Consider the following 16,193-nt stretch of genomic DNA (forward strand, 5'->3'; position numbering starts at 1 on the left):
CGGGTGGAGATGGGCACGATGGCACACATGCACAATCAAGCAGGGCACAGTACACACCCACAATGACCCTGGCACCTCGCCCAGACCCACAGACTGTCATAATGTACAATACCATGCTGTCAGAATGTCAACCTGTAGCATGCGGCTATATACATGTGGACACATTGTAATACACCATCTCCCCTTCACATCACAGGGGCATCGTCAACTCCTCCTGCAGAGCAGTCCCAGGCACTTTTCACTGATGATGAGGAGGACAACACCAGCATCGACGCACAAGCCCTCCTAGACATCATTGACCTCATCCGCGACTCACCTCCAGGATCAGGGCAGCCCAGCTACATCAAGGAGACCCCACCCACCACCCAAACTACCCAGCGGTGTGGAAATTTAGCTTACAAACTGAACATTATCTGCGCCATCTTGCCTCTCCTCAGCGCCACGCACAGCGAATGCACGGCCGCCATTTTAGGCACCCCACTCTCTCCCCACTCATTGTCAATCGCCAGCGCGGTCCCCTTGGCGCTGCGAGCATCCCCCGCGCGCTGGCCACCCCCGCTCTCTCATACAGGCCATAAACCCTCTCTTTCTGCGCGACCCTGCTACGGAACCACTTCCGACCGACAACCCATACATGGTCATGCCTCTCCTTTGATAACCCCCTTCCTCTGCGCCCCATTGTCTGAACTGGTCCCAGGCCATCACCTAGCCCTGCGGATGCAGTTTATTGCCCCTACTGTAAGGGAAACACCCCACATCAAAGGGATTACAGTAGATCAAAGCCCCTGCTCCCTGAGACCCGACCGGTCACACACCCCCCAGGAATTGGCGGAATACCCTGCTGCGCAATAGCCATCTCCTACTGTGGGTGGGGTGGGAACTTCTACTGTATCTATGTGTGGGATCGGATCTGAACCGGGGCTTCAGGGGATATTCCCCCCGTACATCAAGGGAATCTCAAGAATGTACTATGTGTAATAAAGCAATAAACCAGTGTATAAGAGACCAGGTCTTAGAGATGCAGTTAGAGCACCTCGTGACGATACCTTGCTGTCTGATCTGATGTGTTCTGCTCCGACGGAATAAAACTTTGTTTCCTGCCTTCCAGTCTCCGGCGCCTGCCTCTTTTATTGGTAAATTATCGAATGGTATGAGAGGCGATTACCGCCGGGCAAATACTTGAAAGGTTATCGACTGAAACTGCCGCTACCATTTAACAATTGGCGTCCCAAACGTGGGGCCCATCAGCGACACGTGGATCCAGTGGGAGAGGTCCCGACGACAGAGTGAACGACTGCAACGATCGGGAGAGCTCCTGCCCAATAGACCCTCGTCTGGCAGCCGATCATCCGAACTTCACTGGTTCCGAGCAGACCTCTCTCGAGTGATCTACGGTCCTGACTGGGAACCATCAGGAGTGCCGCGGCATATACGGAGAGTAGAGGACGATCGGGCGCTGGAGGCGGAAGACGAGAAACTGTCCACGCGGTCCGGGTAAGGTCGTGATACACGACAAATTGAGAAATAATTGATTGATTGTTTGATGCTTTGGAAATACTAGTATTGCTCATTGATTGTTCTTTTTGAGATATTCGCTGTCTACAAACGGGGAGGAGTAGAAATACTCTCTCTCTCTCTCTCTCTCTCCCTTTGCAGATAGTGAAGGGTAGGTAACGCAGACTTTTGTCCCCGTTGAAACCCGTCGTGCCTATCTTTATCTCCCCATTGATTGATTGTCCGAACATTGATTGTTTTGAAGAATAGTGCTTTTTGAGATATTCTCTGTTTGCAAATAACGTAGAATAGGAATATTCTGTCTAGTCTTTGCAAATAGTGAAGGGTAGGTAACGCAGACTTTTGTCCCCGTTGAAACCCGTCGTGCCTATCTTTATCTCCCCATTGATTGATTGATTGATTGTCCGAACACTAGTTGTTCGATATTGGTTCTTTGGAGGTATTCTCTGCTTACAAATAACGAAGAATAGAGATATTCTGTCTAGTCTTTGCAAGCAGTGAAAAGATAGGTAGTGCTGACTTTTGTCCCCGTTGAAACCCGTCATGCCTATCTTCTCCCCACTGATTGGTAGTTGGTTCTGCCCGGACCGCTTATTAGAGGTGAACCACCCGGCTCCACTGGAAGGCACCCCTAATAAGGACATGTTCACTAAATATGGACTAGTCGCCGTAGCTTATAGCAAGCTGTGGCATAAATATACCAAGAAGGACCCCGAAAGTCAGTGGCCACTGATGGGATCCTTCGACGACCATAAGATAGAAGCGCTAGAAATAGCTCTGCGTAGCAATAAGACGACGCCTACTATGCTTGACAGTATCGGCATGTGGCGCAAAGAAGCGACGCAACGGAAAAAGAGGGAAGAAGTAAAAGCAGAAAAGGAATTACGAAAGGCAGCTCACCTTGCCGCTAGAAAGTTAGAAGAAGACATAAAGGAGAGAAGGGAAACTAAACTAAGACAGGAGCCCGAAACCTCAGGCCAGTACGCTGTTAGGACCCCTTCTTTGCTCTACCCTGAGTTGTCCTCCAAGCAGCGAACGAATGACGAGTTACTGTTAGGTCCCCCGATCATTTACATGCCCCCTCCGTATGCACCCTCCCAATCAATAGTGCAACACCCACAACCCCCGAACACGAGCGAAAGCAGTACAGGGGCCTCGGCCCTCACGGCCTCCGCGCCGGCTGAGCCTCTTGTGCCGAACCCAACGTCGACTACAACGCTAGACGACCATGAGATAGGAAAGAAAGAGTCCACCAGAATGAATCGATTAACTAAGGAGGAACGAGCAGGAATTGACAAGATAGTAGGGACGCTGGTGGAACGAAAAGAAAGTGAGGAGTATATAACAGACGTGTATAACTCGTACGCCGACAGCCGCAGACGACACTTCGTCGTACGGCTCTGTTATCACGCCCTGAATGCATATGAGGATAGGTACCACGATAAAGGTCCCGAAGGCTTAGCGGCCCTATATAGGAAGGTAGACATTGGGGAAGAAAGAGAGGGCGATGGAGCGAACCTCTTCACTCGTACACTTGAGGTCTACCGACACCTTAAAGAACATGGACAGACCACCAAAACAGAAACCCCCATAGCAACTAAGCCCCAGGGAGGAAGGTCCGATGCCATGATGCCCATTAAAGAAGCTGCCCCCTACTGGGTCCCCCCACGGGGTCAGGGAACACACGACGACATCAACCACCAAGATGCGAAGGGAAGGGTTGTATATAATTGGGTCTACCAGCCGTGGGACCGGCAAGATATTTTGACCTTTAGAAAGACTCTACCCGACTTGAGAAAGAACCCGACTGCCTTCTACACTGAATTGGGTACAGCCTTAGGCTCAACGATAATGACGTTAGCAGATATCGACTTGTTCTTTGGGCTATGCCTGCCGGCTGATGTGTGGAAACAAATCCGGAAAGTTGACCACGCTGAGCCGTTCGGATATACCTGGGTACAACTCGATACCATAGATAAACAGCGAGAACCAGGACAGAAACCCCCGAAGGCCATCTTAGAGCTCCCAGACAAGATTGTACAAAAGCTGAAGACTCTAATCCCAGAAAGAAAGGTAGACTGGTCGATAGTGACGGCTTGCCGCCAGAAACCCCAGGAGGATGTGTCTGAATACTTCTCCCGATTCGAGACTGTGTTCTCCGATTACAGTGGCCAAGACATGACCACCGCAACCGGACATCACCTTTTTGTCCAGAATTATGTAAAGGGTCTGTCGCCAGAAGTTTCCCAGAAACTACAGACCAGCGAGAGTAGTTGGGCAGCCTCCAAACCCGCAGCAATTCTCCAGATGGCCCAATACTACGAAAACCAGAAGAACGAGAACGATAGGGCGTCAGAGAAGAAGAAAAAGGAATTAAAGGAGAGGGTGATGATAGCACAGTTGCAAGGGGTGACCATAGGAAGGGAACCCCCAAAAGAGAATTACCAACCAACCGCCCCTAGAAAGCTACCCCCTAGAGACCATACACCTACACCCTACAACGGACGGAGAGACTTAGATGGGAATCAATGTGCGTTCTGTAGAGGGTTCGGACACTGGAAATCCCAGTGCCCGGTCCTTCTGGAAATGAACAAGAATAGGGACCCCAGAGACACAGCATATGACCCCAGAAATAGAGGACAGGGACGAGGGCACACGAACAACACCATCAACGACAGGCCAGGCAGACCGAACACCTTTGATCGCCCCCGACAAAACCAGTATCAGCAGTCCGACTACGAGAGCACCCATGACTTCGCATAGGACCGCCAGGGACAAGGGAGGGATCCAGTCGAACTCCGTGTTGACCAGCAAGGTCCTTACGGCACCGCTAAGGTCTTGGGCACAAAATCTCCATTCCTGGTAGATACTGGGGCGACACGTAGTGCGTTATCTAAACGACTGATTCCTAGGGCACCCTTGTCTGGCTCACACGTAACCTCAATAGGCTTTGACGGAACGCCCTCCACTAACCCCTTATCAGCACCAATCCCCTTTGACTTAGAAGATAACACCACTGACACGACCTTTCTGCTCTCCTCCAACACCCCCGATGCTATTATGGGGCTCGATTTGCTAAAACATTTTCGAGCCACCATCAGATGCTCCCCAGACGGAGTTCGAGTCATCCTACACGATAACCCAGATCTGTCCAGACCCTGTCACACACGGCGTATGCTCTCTATAACCGATGCTGATACGTCCCTACTCGACACATTACCTTCACATCTATGGGCTAAAACCGACTCAGATGTAGGGCGCATGGTGATCGACCCGGTACACATAACCGTCCGACCGGACGCAGTGCTCCCAAAGCTTCCACAGTATCGGATATCACCCGAAGGCGAGAAGGCATTGGTGGAAATCATCGAGTCCCTGGTCGAGGCAGTAGTGGTAGAAGAAGTAGTCAGTAATGTTTGCAACAGCCCTATCCTACCCATTGTAAAGAAGCAAGGCGAGGGGGATGAGAAAGCCTACCGTTTCATTGTTGACTTGCGAGAGGTTAACAAAGTAGTCATACCCCAGTACCCCGTAGTCTCAGACATCACCACCATCCTCACCCTGATTCCATCCACTGCCACCATCTTTACTGTTATTGACCTCAAGAACGCATTCTTTTCCATCCCCATCCACCCAGACAGCCGCTACCTGTTCGGCTTCACTTTAAAAGCCCGTTCGTACAGATTCTGCAGGGCACCCCAAGGCTACACTGAGAGTCCCAGTATTTACAGCCAAGCCCTCAAGAGGCAACTGGATGCAGTCCAACTACCCGATGGAGTGGTGTTGATACAGTACGTCGATGACATTCTTTTGGCGGCCGACACCACTCCTCTTGCCGTCACAGCCACCATTCACCTCCTCCGCTTCCTTGCGGAGAACGGTCACAAGGTCTCCAGAAAGAAATTGCAATTCTGCCTGCCCCAGGTAACGTATCTAGGCCACCTACTATCCAAAGACGGGAGGAAACTTACCCCTGACCGAATTCAAACCATCCTAGAAACCCCTGTTCCCAAAACTCAGAAGCAAGTACGATCCCTAGTGTGCCTCACCTCCTTTTGTCGACAGTGGTTGCCAAACTTCAGTCTTACCATAAAGCCTCTGCTTTCCCTGCTGGCTAAGGATGTCCCCTTCCCCCTCCCCTGGACACCTGAATGTCAATCCTCCTTCAAAGAATTACGAGACGCCCTCTGCTCGGCCCCAGTCCTAGGAACCCCAGACTACACTAAACCTTTCTCCCTCTACACCCACGAAAGGGAGGGATGTGCGTTGTCTGTCCTAACCCAGTCCATAGGCCCTAAGCAACGCCCTTGTGCCTACTTCTCTGCCACTCTCGACCCTGTAGCCAGAGCTTTGCCCGCCTGTCTTCGAGCAGTAGCCGCCGCTGCTGTCTCTATCCGACAAAGTGAGGGGATCGTGCTCTCGAACCCCCTCACGGTATTGGTACCCCATGCTGTTGACACCCTCCTGAACCAAACCAAGACTCAACACCTGACTAGCGCACGACTGACCGGTTATGAACTGACTCTGCTTGCACCCCACATCACATTGAAACGATGCACCACTCTGAATCCAGCTACACTACTGCCTCTCCCTGACGCTGACCCCAATGCATCCCCTATACATGATTGCGTGACCCTCACCGACGAACAAACCAAGAGTAGGGTTGACCTCCGGGATACTGCCTTCCCGGACCCTGACGGAGAACTGTGGGTGGATGGCTCATGCATCAAGCTCCCCGATGGCACCACCTCAGCTGCCTATGCAGTCACCACAGCCCGAACAGTTGTTGAGACAGCCCGCATCACACAGCGATCCGCACAGGCGGCGGAACTAATTGCTCTTACACGAGCTTGCATCCTGGCAGCAGGGACAACCGCAAACATTTACACAGACAGTCAGTACGCCTTCGGGGTAGTTCACCACTTTGGGCTCTTATGGAAAGAGAGGGGATTCTTGACTTCTCATGGCACACCCATCCTGCATGGAGATCTAGTCTCTGCCCTGACCGAAGCAGTCCTCCTCCCCACACGGTTAGCTGTGATCAAATGCCAGGCACACAAGAAGGTGACAGACATTATAGGACAGGGAAATGCACTAGCTGACATTACTGCCCGAACCACAGCCGAGAATAGGTCCACGACCCGTATGTACGTGACCAGGTCACAAACTGAGAAATGGAAGGATGCTAGGGAAACAATTAGGGATATCCAACTAGCCAGCACACCACACGAGTTAACTGAATGGGCCCGGGTGGGATTGAAGGACGATGACGGTTGCTGGCGAACCAAAGACTTGAACAAATGGTTGTTACCAGATTCATACTTGATCCCCATGCTGACCATGGCACACTCCCCCGCACACATAGGGTCTGCCCCCATGATCGAACTCATCTCTAAAGTCTGGCACAACGACAAAATACCAGACTCAGCCAAACGTCTAGTCCAACAATGCCTAGTATGCCTCCAACACAACCCTGGGAAAGGAACTGCTGTACCCCGGGGAGGGTTTGGGGTCCCCAATCACCCCTTTGAAGTCCTACAAATGGACTATGTCCAGCTAGAAAGGTGCCAAGGTTTGAAGTATGTACTCGTCATTGTGTGTGCCTTCAGCAAGTGGGTGGAAGCCTACCCAACCCATGACAACACCGCTATGACTACCGCAAAGGTACTACTGAAGGAATTCTTCCCCCGATACGGCCTTTGTCGAATTTTGTGGAGCGACAATGGCCCCCACTTCGTAGCCGAAGTTATCCAACTCATCTTAAAAGGGTTGGGTGTAAAACAGAAGTTCCATGCGGTTTTCCATCCCCAATCTGCAGGCCTGGTTGAACGACACAATGCCACATTGAAGCTTAAGATAGCAAAAATAGTCGCCACCACAGGGCTAAGATGGCCAGACGCTCTCCCACTAGCATTGTTATCAATGCGTTCCACCCCCACCAAACACCACTTAACCCCCTACGAGGTCGTCTTCGGGCGGCCCATGAACCTTTGGACTGCACCAAAACCGACATCCATCCACGACGTCCCGGACGTCCTCATGTCTGATTATCTGTACAATCTAACTAAAACGTTGTCTATCATCCATCAGCAGGTGCTGCACGCCATTCCCGATGTTTCCAGGGGCCCCGGGCACGACATCCAACCAGGTGACTTCGTCTTAGTGCGTAACTTCCAGCGCACCAAGAGTCTGGAGCCCCGGTGGACGGGCCCCCTGCAAGTCCTGATCACCACCCGAACAGCTCTTCGAGTGGAGGGGAAACGCAATTGGCTGCATGCACACCACTGCAAGAAGGTATCACCGACCCTGACAACCACGGACAACGTCACCGCCCAAGAGGAACTTCTGAACAAAGACCGACCATCCCTGAGCCGCTGCCCGGATACAGAGACACTTGAATTGATTGAATATCCCGATCCCACTGTGCCATCCAAAGAAGGGTATAACTTGCGACGAAAGGAGAGAACTTCGGCTAAGCAGACCACAGGCTAAGTGGAAATCTCAGAGCGGTAGCCTAGTCACTTCAAAGGCCACCAGGAGAGAAACTAAGCAAAGTCTGTGGTTCTGCCCGCTACCGAGTCTCTCAAAGGTGATGGAAGCGCCCGACATGAATGTGATGGAAGCAACCGGACGTCCGAAGATCCCCTACAAAAACCCAAAGACTGACCGAATGCACAGCTTTAAGACTATAACACTTTTTATTACCCTTCTCTTTTGCCTTCTCCTCATGGTCACCTTCTGGATCATGGAGGAGAACACACCCGCTCATAAGACATTGCTGACCACCGTTCAACCTAACACCACGAAGGAGCACCATCTGATCTCACTTTCACCCCAACTCCGAGAAAGGCGTAAGGAATTCTGGAATAACTCTTTTGTGCAGTTGCTCCACCAACACAATCTTGCCACCAACGCCACTAACTGCTGGATCTGTGGATTGCTACCACATGCCACTGGGCACTCAATCCCTTTCATCCCTTCACCTTTTTCTGTCCATGGTTCCTGCCTCGCCTGGCTGATCCTTCTGCAGGAGAGCTACAAGGACAATGCCACTTCCGGCAGAACCATGTCACACTTCTACCATGGGTTCTGGATGAACAAAACTGGTAGAACTTCCGCCCTCTTCTGCCCTCTGAGATCGAACACTTCCTTTCACATGGACATCCCTGCCAAAGAACGAGTTGAAATGCAAGTGTTCAACAATCCAGCCAGACCCACCTTCTCTTACCTCCGAAAACGGACGGCCGCCACCCTAACAGTGGCCCTGTCCGTCATCAACATCACTGGATCTGTATGCCTCGAAGGCCTGGGGGCACAGCTGGTGGGCCACAGCTCCTGCCTCATCACCCGAACATTGGATTCAGTTGACCCACCCTCCTTTGTTGCCTCCCCGAATATGTACTTCGTCTGTGGTACTAAGGCCTACACCTGGCTCCCGAGAGGTTGGGGAGGCACTTGCTACATCGCCTTTGTCCTTCCTCCGACGTATGTGGCCCCAGCAAACCATCACCGACAGAAACGGGCCAAAGACATTGTGCAGGCCGACTCCACCGGAGCACAGTTCATGGACGCAGTCAAAGGCCTTGTTCCACTCTGGGGCCCAATGGCAAACAGCCGTGCCATCCGCCACTTAACCCAGGCAGTCGAAACGGCAATGAACATTACGGCTGGCGCCCTCGCCAACAACACCGCCGAGCTCCAGGCCGTCCGCTTAGTGGCCCTTCAGAACCGCCTCGTTCTAGATGTGGTTCTGGCTGATCGTGGAGGAGCATGCCGCATCATTGGGTCCAGCTGTTGTACCTACGTACCAGACAACTCACCCTCAGTCTACAAAGCAATTGAACACCTCCACAGACTGTCCACAGAGGTCCATCAAGAGCAAGAAGAATGGTCGCTGGGGAGTTGGTTTTGGGACGCTATTAAAAGTTGGGGATGGAGGCTGTTTTCATTTATCCTAATACCGATTGTGATACTATGTGGATGTTGCTTGGGGATTCAGTGTCTGCCACCTTTATGTTCGCTTTTTATGAACTGCATCTGCCCTAAGACTTTGAACTTTGAAACAGAGCGGATGAAAGCCCTTTATGAGGTGGAGGTCCGTAGTATTATGGGGATAAATCCGAACTAGACAAGCTGGCGAGATATGTTAATAGGGAGGACTGTGGAAATTTAGCTTACAAACTGAACATTATCTGCGCCATCTTGCCTCTCCTCAGCGCCACGCACAGCGAATGCACGGCCGCCATTTTAGGCACCCCACTCTCTCCCCACTCATTGTCAATCGCCAGCGCGGTCCCCTTGGCGCTGCGAGCATCCCCCGCGCGCTGGCCACCCCCGCTCTCTCATACAGGCCATAAACCCTCTCTTTCTGCGTGACCCTGCTACGGAACCACTTCCGACCGACAACCCATACATGGTCATGCCTCTCCTTTGATAACCCCCTTCCTCTGCGCCCCATTGTCTGAACTGGTCCCAGGCCATCACCTAGCCCTGCGGATGCAGTTTATTGCCCCTACTGTAAGGGAAACACCCCACATCAAAGGGATTACAGTAGATCAAAGCCCCTGCTCCCTGAGACCCGACCGGTCACACACCCCCCAGGAATTGGCGGAATACCCTGCTGCGCAATAGCCATCTCCTACTGTGGGTGGGGTGGGAACTTCTACTGTATCTATGTGTGGGATCGGATCTGAACCGGGGCTTCAGGGGATATTCCCCCCGTACATCAAGGGAATCTCAAGAATGTACTATGTGTAATAAAGCAATAAACCAGTGTATAAGAGACCAGGTCTCAGAGATGCAGTTAGAGCACCTCGTGACGATACCTTGCTGTCTGATCTGATGTGTTCTGCTCCGACGGAATAAAACTTTGTTTCCTGCCTTCCAGTCTCCGGCGCCTGCCTCTTTTATTGGTAAATTATCGAATGGTATGAGAGGCGATTACCGCCGGGCAAATACTTGAAAGGTTATCGACTGAAACTGCCGTAACCATTTAACAGCGGGAGGCACCCACAACTCCCCCAGGAACAACAAATGGCCTTCCAACGCCGTGTGCTGGAGGGCCAGAGGGAGACTGCTGAGCAGGTGCGGGTGGGGTTCGAACTCATGGCTGCCAAACTGGACGCCATCCATGGGTGTCTATGTCCACCCCATGGTCTCCAACGAGCCCTAACTGACATCGCTGGAGTCATGACACGGAGAGTAGAACAGCTGTCCGCTCAGAGTGGCTCCAGCAATACCAGCCGTGAGCTGGCACACATGCGGATGCTCAGGGAGGACATGGTGCGGATGGAGGCGGAAAGGATGCCAGCAACCGCTGCACATCATCGAAATGTAGCTGGGATCTATCATGCCCTGCAGACCTCCATCATGGCATTGCCGCCACAAGGCGTGGAGCTGATGAATGCTGCTGCCCCCACACCATCCACATCCCCGCCCGCTGGTGTGTCAGTGCTTCCCAGTGCGGCAGGCGTATCCCTCAGGCTCCTGATGTGTCAGTGCCACATAATGCTGCCGACAATCCCACTCCGGCCCCTGATGTGTCACTGGCACACAGTTCCCCATCCAGTACTGCAACACCCACAACTGGGGCAGAGCACACATCCGGGACGAGGACGTGGATGGGTTTGTGATCAGGAGACACTAGCATTCATTTCTGCCACCTGGCCTGTTTCTGCTTGGTGCCGCACATGGCCTCATGACCTTCCACTGACCCCCGATACACTACGATGCACTCACCTTGGACAGCGACATGGACTGCCACATCCTGTTCGACGACCAATGTCACGGCGGACAGACTGCAGACTGTACCCTTCCTCTTCCGCAGTACATGTCATCCCCGGATGGATTCTGGCTGGCCCTCCATGGGCCCATATTGTGTAGTGTGCTCGGCATTGCCCTGTACCGCTCCAGCTGCATAACTGCACTGGATGTGCAAATAAACATCAAGTGACGCACTGCTGTGTCATGTCTTACATCATTCAAGAATGGATGTGTGAATGAATGTTAGGAGAGTGCCTTCCCTTGCGTCAATGATGCTCATCCTGTGGGATGCGAGTCAGAGGGTGCGACATTGCATTTTGTGTACCTGGTCCCGGAACACTACTACAGGAACACACGCATCAGTCACTTCTTTGTTCGGGCATGGACTGGACCACGCCCCGAGTCCACGAGTCATTGTGGCAAGCCCTGCGCTGGTCTGGCGTACGGCAGGCCAGACCACTCCAATGACGTCACAGGCATACTCGCTGGTAGTGTGCAGGTCACTGGTCTAGTCATCCGCATGTCACAGCCACTCCCTGAGGGCAGGTTTGCACACACACCACACCCATCCGGCACAGGCGTCACTAGCCATGTGACTCCGTCAACATAAGGGGCCGACGACGTCACATTCCCCCCTTCCGGTGGTGACTGGATGACGGCTGCTCTATGCTTCTCATTCATAAAGGGCCCATGAGTTGTTGCACACAGGGTTGGTGACATCCGAGGCCTGGCGCACGGCACGGGACTTCCGCCATGTGGCACAGACTGGGGTTACACAGGGTTAGTGGCATCCGTGGCCTGGCGCACGGCACGGGCCTACCGCCATGTGGCGCAGACTGGGGTTGCACAAGGTTAGTGGCATCCCAGGCCTTGCGGACGGCACAGGCACCCCGCCATGGGACGGTGACTTTGGGTGCACTGAGTCAGTGGCACCGGCATAGGAAGTAGAGCAGGCTGGACTGCATTACTGGGAGCAAGATGGTGGCCGTGTGAGGCGGTCATAGGTGGCTCTCGCAGGGGGTGACATGACACCGGCTACTTGATTATACCCCCCGCTACCCCAGAATGCAAACCTCCCAAGTAGGGGAATATGGAGCATCGGTACCTGGCTTACAGGAGTGGATCTCGGCACTGACAGAGATTGCAGAGGTGCTGATTGCAGGGTGCAGAGGATTCGAGAGAGAGCTCTCCCGGTCTGCGATTCGAGGCTCGATGTGTGGCGGCGTTCCGACTTTCATTGCGATGCTGCCCAAGTCCCGCACGAGAGGCAGAGGGGCGACTCTGCAGACTACGCCGCAGGATTCACCCCGGAGGGATACAGTTGAGGCAGAGACGACTCCCGCGGCGACCCAGGGACGCAGACAGAAGCCTCGCGCCGAGAATCCCTCAGACGGGAAGGGGAGAGGCGCAGGCTCACAGCCCCAGCCATCGCGGGCCGCAGTTTCTGTCATTGAATTGCTCCGGGGGCCCGGTGCTCAAGGAGCAGCTCGGGTGGAGGAGCAGTTAGGAGCTGGAGCTGGTGGACAAAGAAGGAGAGTAATCGGTAAGCCACCATTGGAGCCAGAGGAGGTGGTGCACCCAGAGGAGACGGTAGAGAAAGAGGCTGAGACATCTCGTGGGACACCACAAGGGGAAGCACATGAGACACGGTATGAATTATCCCCAGAGCTAAAGGGAGGTGCAGGAGTTGTAAAGGAGACAGCTGCTTCAGGTGAAGAAAATGAGTGGAATTCTCCAGAGGTATGCACTGATGAGCCGGCTGTAGGAGAAACTAGTGCTTCTGAGCTTAATGCGGGGCCCCCTGGGGGTAGTGAGTTTCAACAGGAGGGGTCAAATACAGCTACCCAAGTGGACCTTGCAGTTCTGGGAGATGTCGCAAATAAGGGGGGGGGGGCCTAGGAGATGTGGATGGAGGGGCCAGGAAAACCCTGAATGAGCAATCGGGGGACCGGACAACACCCCACAGGGCAAGATTCAAGGATAAAAGGGACTGAGAAAAAGCCTCCAGGGTCTGCAAAGGCACATAGGTTGCCAGGGGAGAAGGACGTTGACTCAGAAGCGAACAATTTTTACTCCCTTTCAGATGCCACTTGGTCAGGACTGGGATCAGATATGGGATCCAATATAGAATCAAGTGAGGAGGACAGTGGCTCAGATAAAAGGAATTAGGGGCAGGCAAAATACTCCAGCTACTCAAAAGATAAACTCCAGAGCCCCTAGAGCAGAGAACTCTAGACCAAATGAGCTGAGGTGGGACTATTCCCTCGGGGATCAATTGGTGGGTAACAGTAATCAACCGATTAAGGAAGCAGTAGCAACCCTGGCACCCCCTACACTGGAATCAATTCTGCAGTGCATTGTAGCACACCGTGAGGAAGCCCCGAATGGAGAGCAAACATTCACAGAATGTAGCACGGAAACTTCAGGGGGCTGTCAGAAAAATTGGAAAAACTTGTAATAACATTTGTGACCCGATGACCGAAGTAGAGTCAAGAACTGTTACATTGGAGGTGGATCTCGCAGACTCAAGGGGATAAGTGGAGGCGCATGAGGCACAACTTGTAGACATCCAATGGAAGCTGGAAGAGAGTGAGAACCGCCAAAGAAGGAACAACTTACGATTCCTCGGGATCCTGGAAGGAAAAGAAGAATCAGACGCAAGAGAATTTATGGTACAGCTGCAGCAGAAATCCTTCCCAGACCTAGAAGGCTGGAGGTGGTCCTAGGATATCCAGAGGGCGCACCGAGTCCCATTTAATATATGTCCGCCAACTCGCCCCGATGCAAAACCTCGGGCAATACTGATCTACTTTGAGAACTACCTATTGTGGCACAGGGTGTTCGAGAAGGCCAGACCAGATGCACAATGGGCGGTCGATGGGTACTCTTTCTTTACCAGGCCAGACTGCTGCCACATCACAGTGGAACGAAGAGGGCGCTTACGCCAAATGATTACTCAGTTTCAGGAAAAGGGGGCACACGCCTTTTTACTAAATCCGGCCCGGCTGAAAGTTGTATGGAAGGATCGTGTTAGAGTCTTCACTTCAGAGATCAAGGCCAAGGAGTTCTTAGGCGGCAGGGGCAAATGACTCTCGAGGTGCGCCGGCTGATAAGACATGTGTTGGAATGCCTGAAGCCAGGGGACAGTATCTAATCAAGACGCAACTAGACACCTCCTCCTGGTCACAAGACTGTTTAATATTGTTTTTAGTAGGTTGTAAATATGGTGTAATACACGGTGGGGGGTTCTAGTAAGCGGTTAAAGTAGATGAGGAATAGAAGGTTGGGGGGAGAAAATTGGGGGGAAATTAAAGGTACTGTTTTTTTTTTTTTTTTGTATATGTCACCCTAGCGAGTACACCACCAATCATCACCCACAGACCTAGATAGGTCTGTTGCTCCACGACACATGGAGGGGGGGGAGGGCGGATATGGGAGAGGGGGGAAAGGAAAAAAAAAATTTCAGGAAAGTAGAATATTGTTTCAAAAGTAAGATATGGGTCTCAGGTAATCTGAAGGAATGGTTTAAGAGGCAAAGTAGGCACCAAGGAAAAATGCCGGGATGGGTAAGCTAACTTTTTGTACGATAAATATCGGGGGGCTGAACGATCGAGTGAAGAGAGGTAGGACCGGACAAGTCCTGTGAACTTTGGGCTTGGATATTATATGTCAGCAGGAGACCCATATCCCTTGGCAGAAGAGAGGTCATAATAATATCCCAGGCTATACCCAAGCAATTTGTTCATCACAGACCTCTAACACTAGAGGGGTCGCAATTCATATATCTAATCAGTTGCCACCCGTTAAACGGACATTATCAGATAAATGGGGTAGGTGGGCAATTGCCCTAATTCCAAGCTTTGGTACACTTTGTACTATTTATGGGTCAAATTTAGACGCAACAGATCTGTTGGTAGAATTAGAAATTGAGCTTGCCTCCTGGCCAGCCCCATTGATTATTTGTGGGGATTTTAATATTCATATTGATGCAAGTGGGGCGGGCAGGGGCGGATTCCAAGGCAGGAAGCCACGAGTTTTTCAAGCCTACAGACATTAGCTGATAGTCATGGGTTGGTAGACATATGGTCAATTAAAAAAGTAGGAGACCCAGGATACACTTATTACTCATGCCCACATAGAAAATATGTAAGGCTAGATTATCTTTTTGTATCCACTTCTCTAATAGAAAATGCACAGATTAAGAAGCTACCTAAGGTCCTTTCGGATCATAATCCTTTGGTATTGGACATAGAAATCCCGGGGTATGTAAAAGCTGCCGTAAAATAGACCTTCAATAGGAAACTACTAGTTACTAATGGTTTAATTGATTATATTAGAGGCTGGAATACTCCGTTTTTTTATGTTAATAGGTATAGCACTTCAAGGGAAAACGTATGGGATGCTTTTAAATCAGGGCTCAGGGGGGAGGTAATTAGCTTTGTAGGGTTCCATAGGAAAAAACAGCGAGAGGGAATATGTACACTTATGAAGGCGCTGAGTAGGTATGAGAAAGAACATATGGCAACTATCGTACAAAAACAGACTCAGTTGCAATTGAATGTCGAATTAAAAGTAATTAGTACTAAGGCCAAAATAAACGGGGTGTATAACAAAATAATAGCTGAAAGATCATTATGAATATGGAGAAATGACAGGGAAACATCTCGCACTTCGGATCAGACAAAGGGTAGCTGCAAGTTGCATTACAAGGCTGAAAAGGAAGGACGGTACAATTTCCACCGAACCTCAAGAGATAGTGGAAATATTTCAAGATTTTTACCAAGATCTTTATAACTCTAGGCTAAGCGCTCCAGTAGTAGGGAGCGCTGGTTTAGAATTACCGCCTTTGATTCAAGAACTAGAAGCAGATATTACGTTGGAGGAGGTTAATGAGGCACCATTGTCGATGGCTTCTG

The sequence above is a fragment of the Triturus cristatus genome, chromosome 3_2 (assembly GCF_964204655.1).
Source record: "Triturus cristatus chromosome 3_2, aTriCri1.1, whole genome shotgun sequence".
NCBI lineage: Eukaryota > Metazoa > Chordata > Amphibia > Caudata > Salamandridae > Triturus > Triturus cristatus.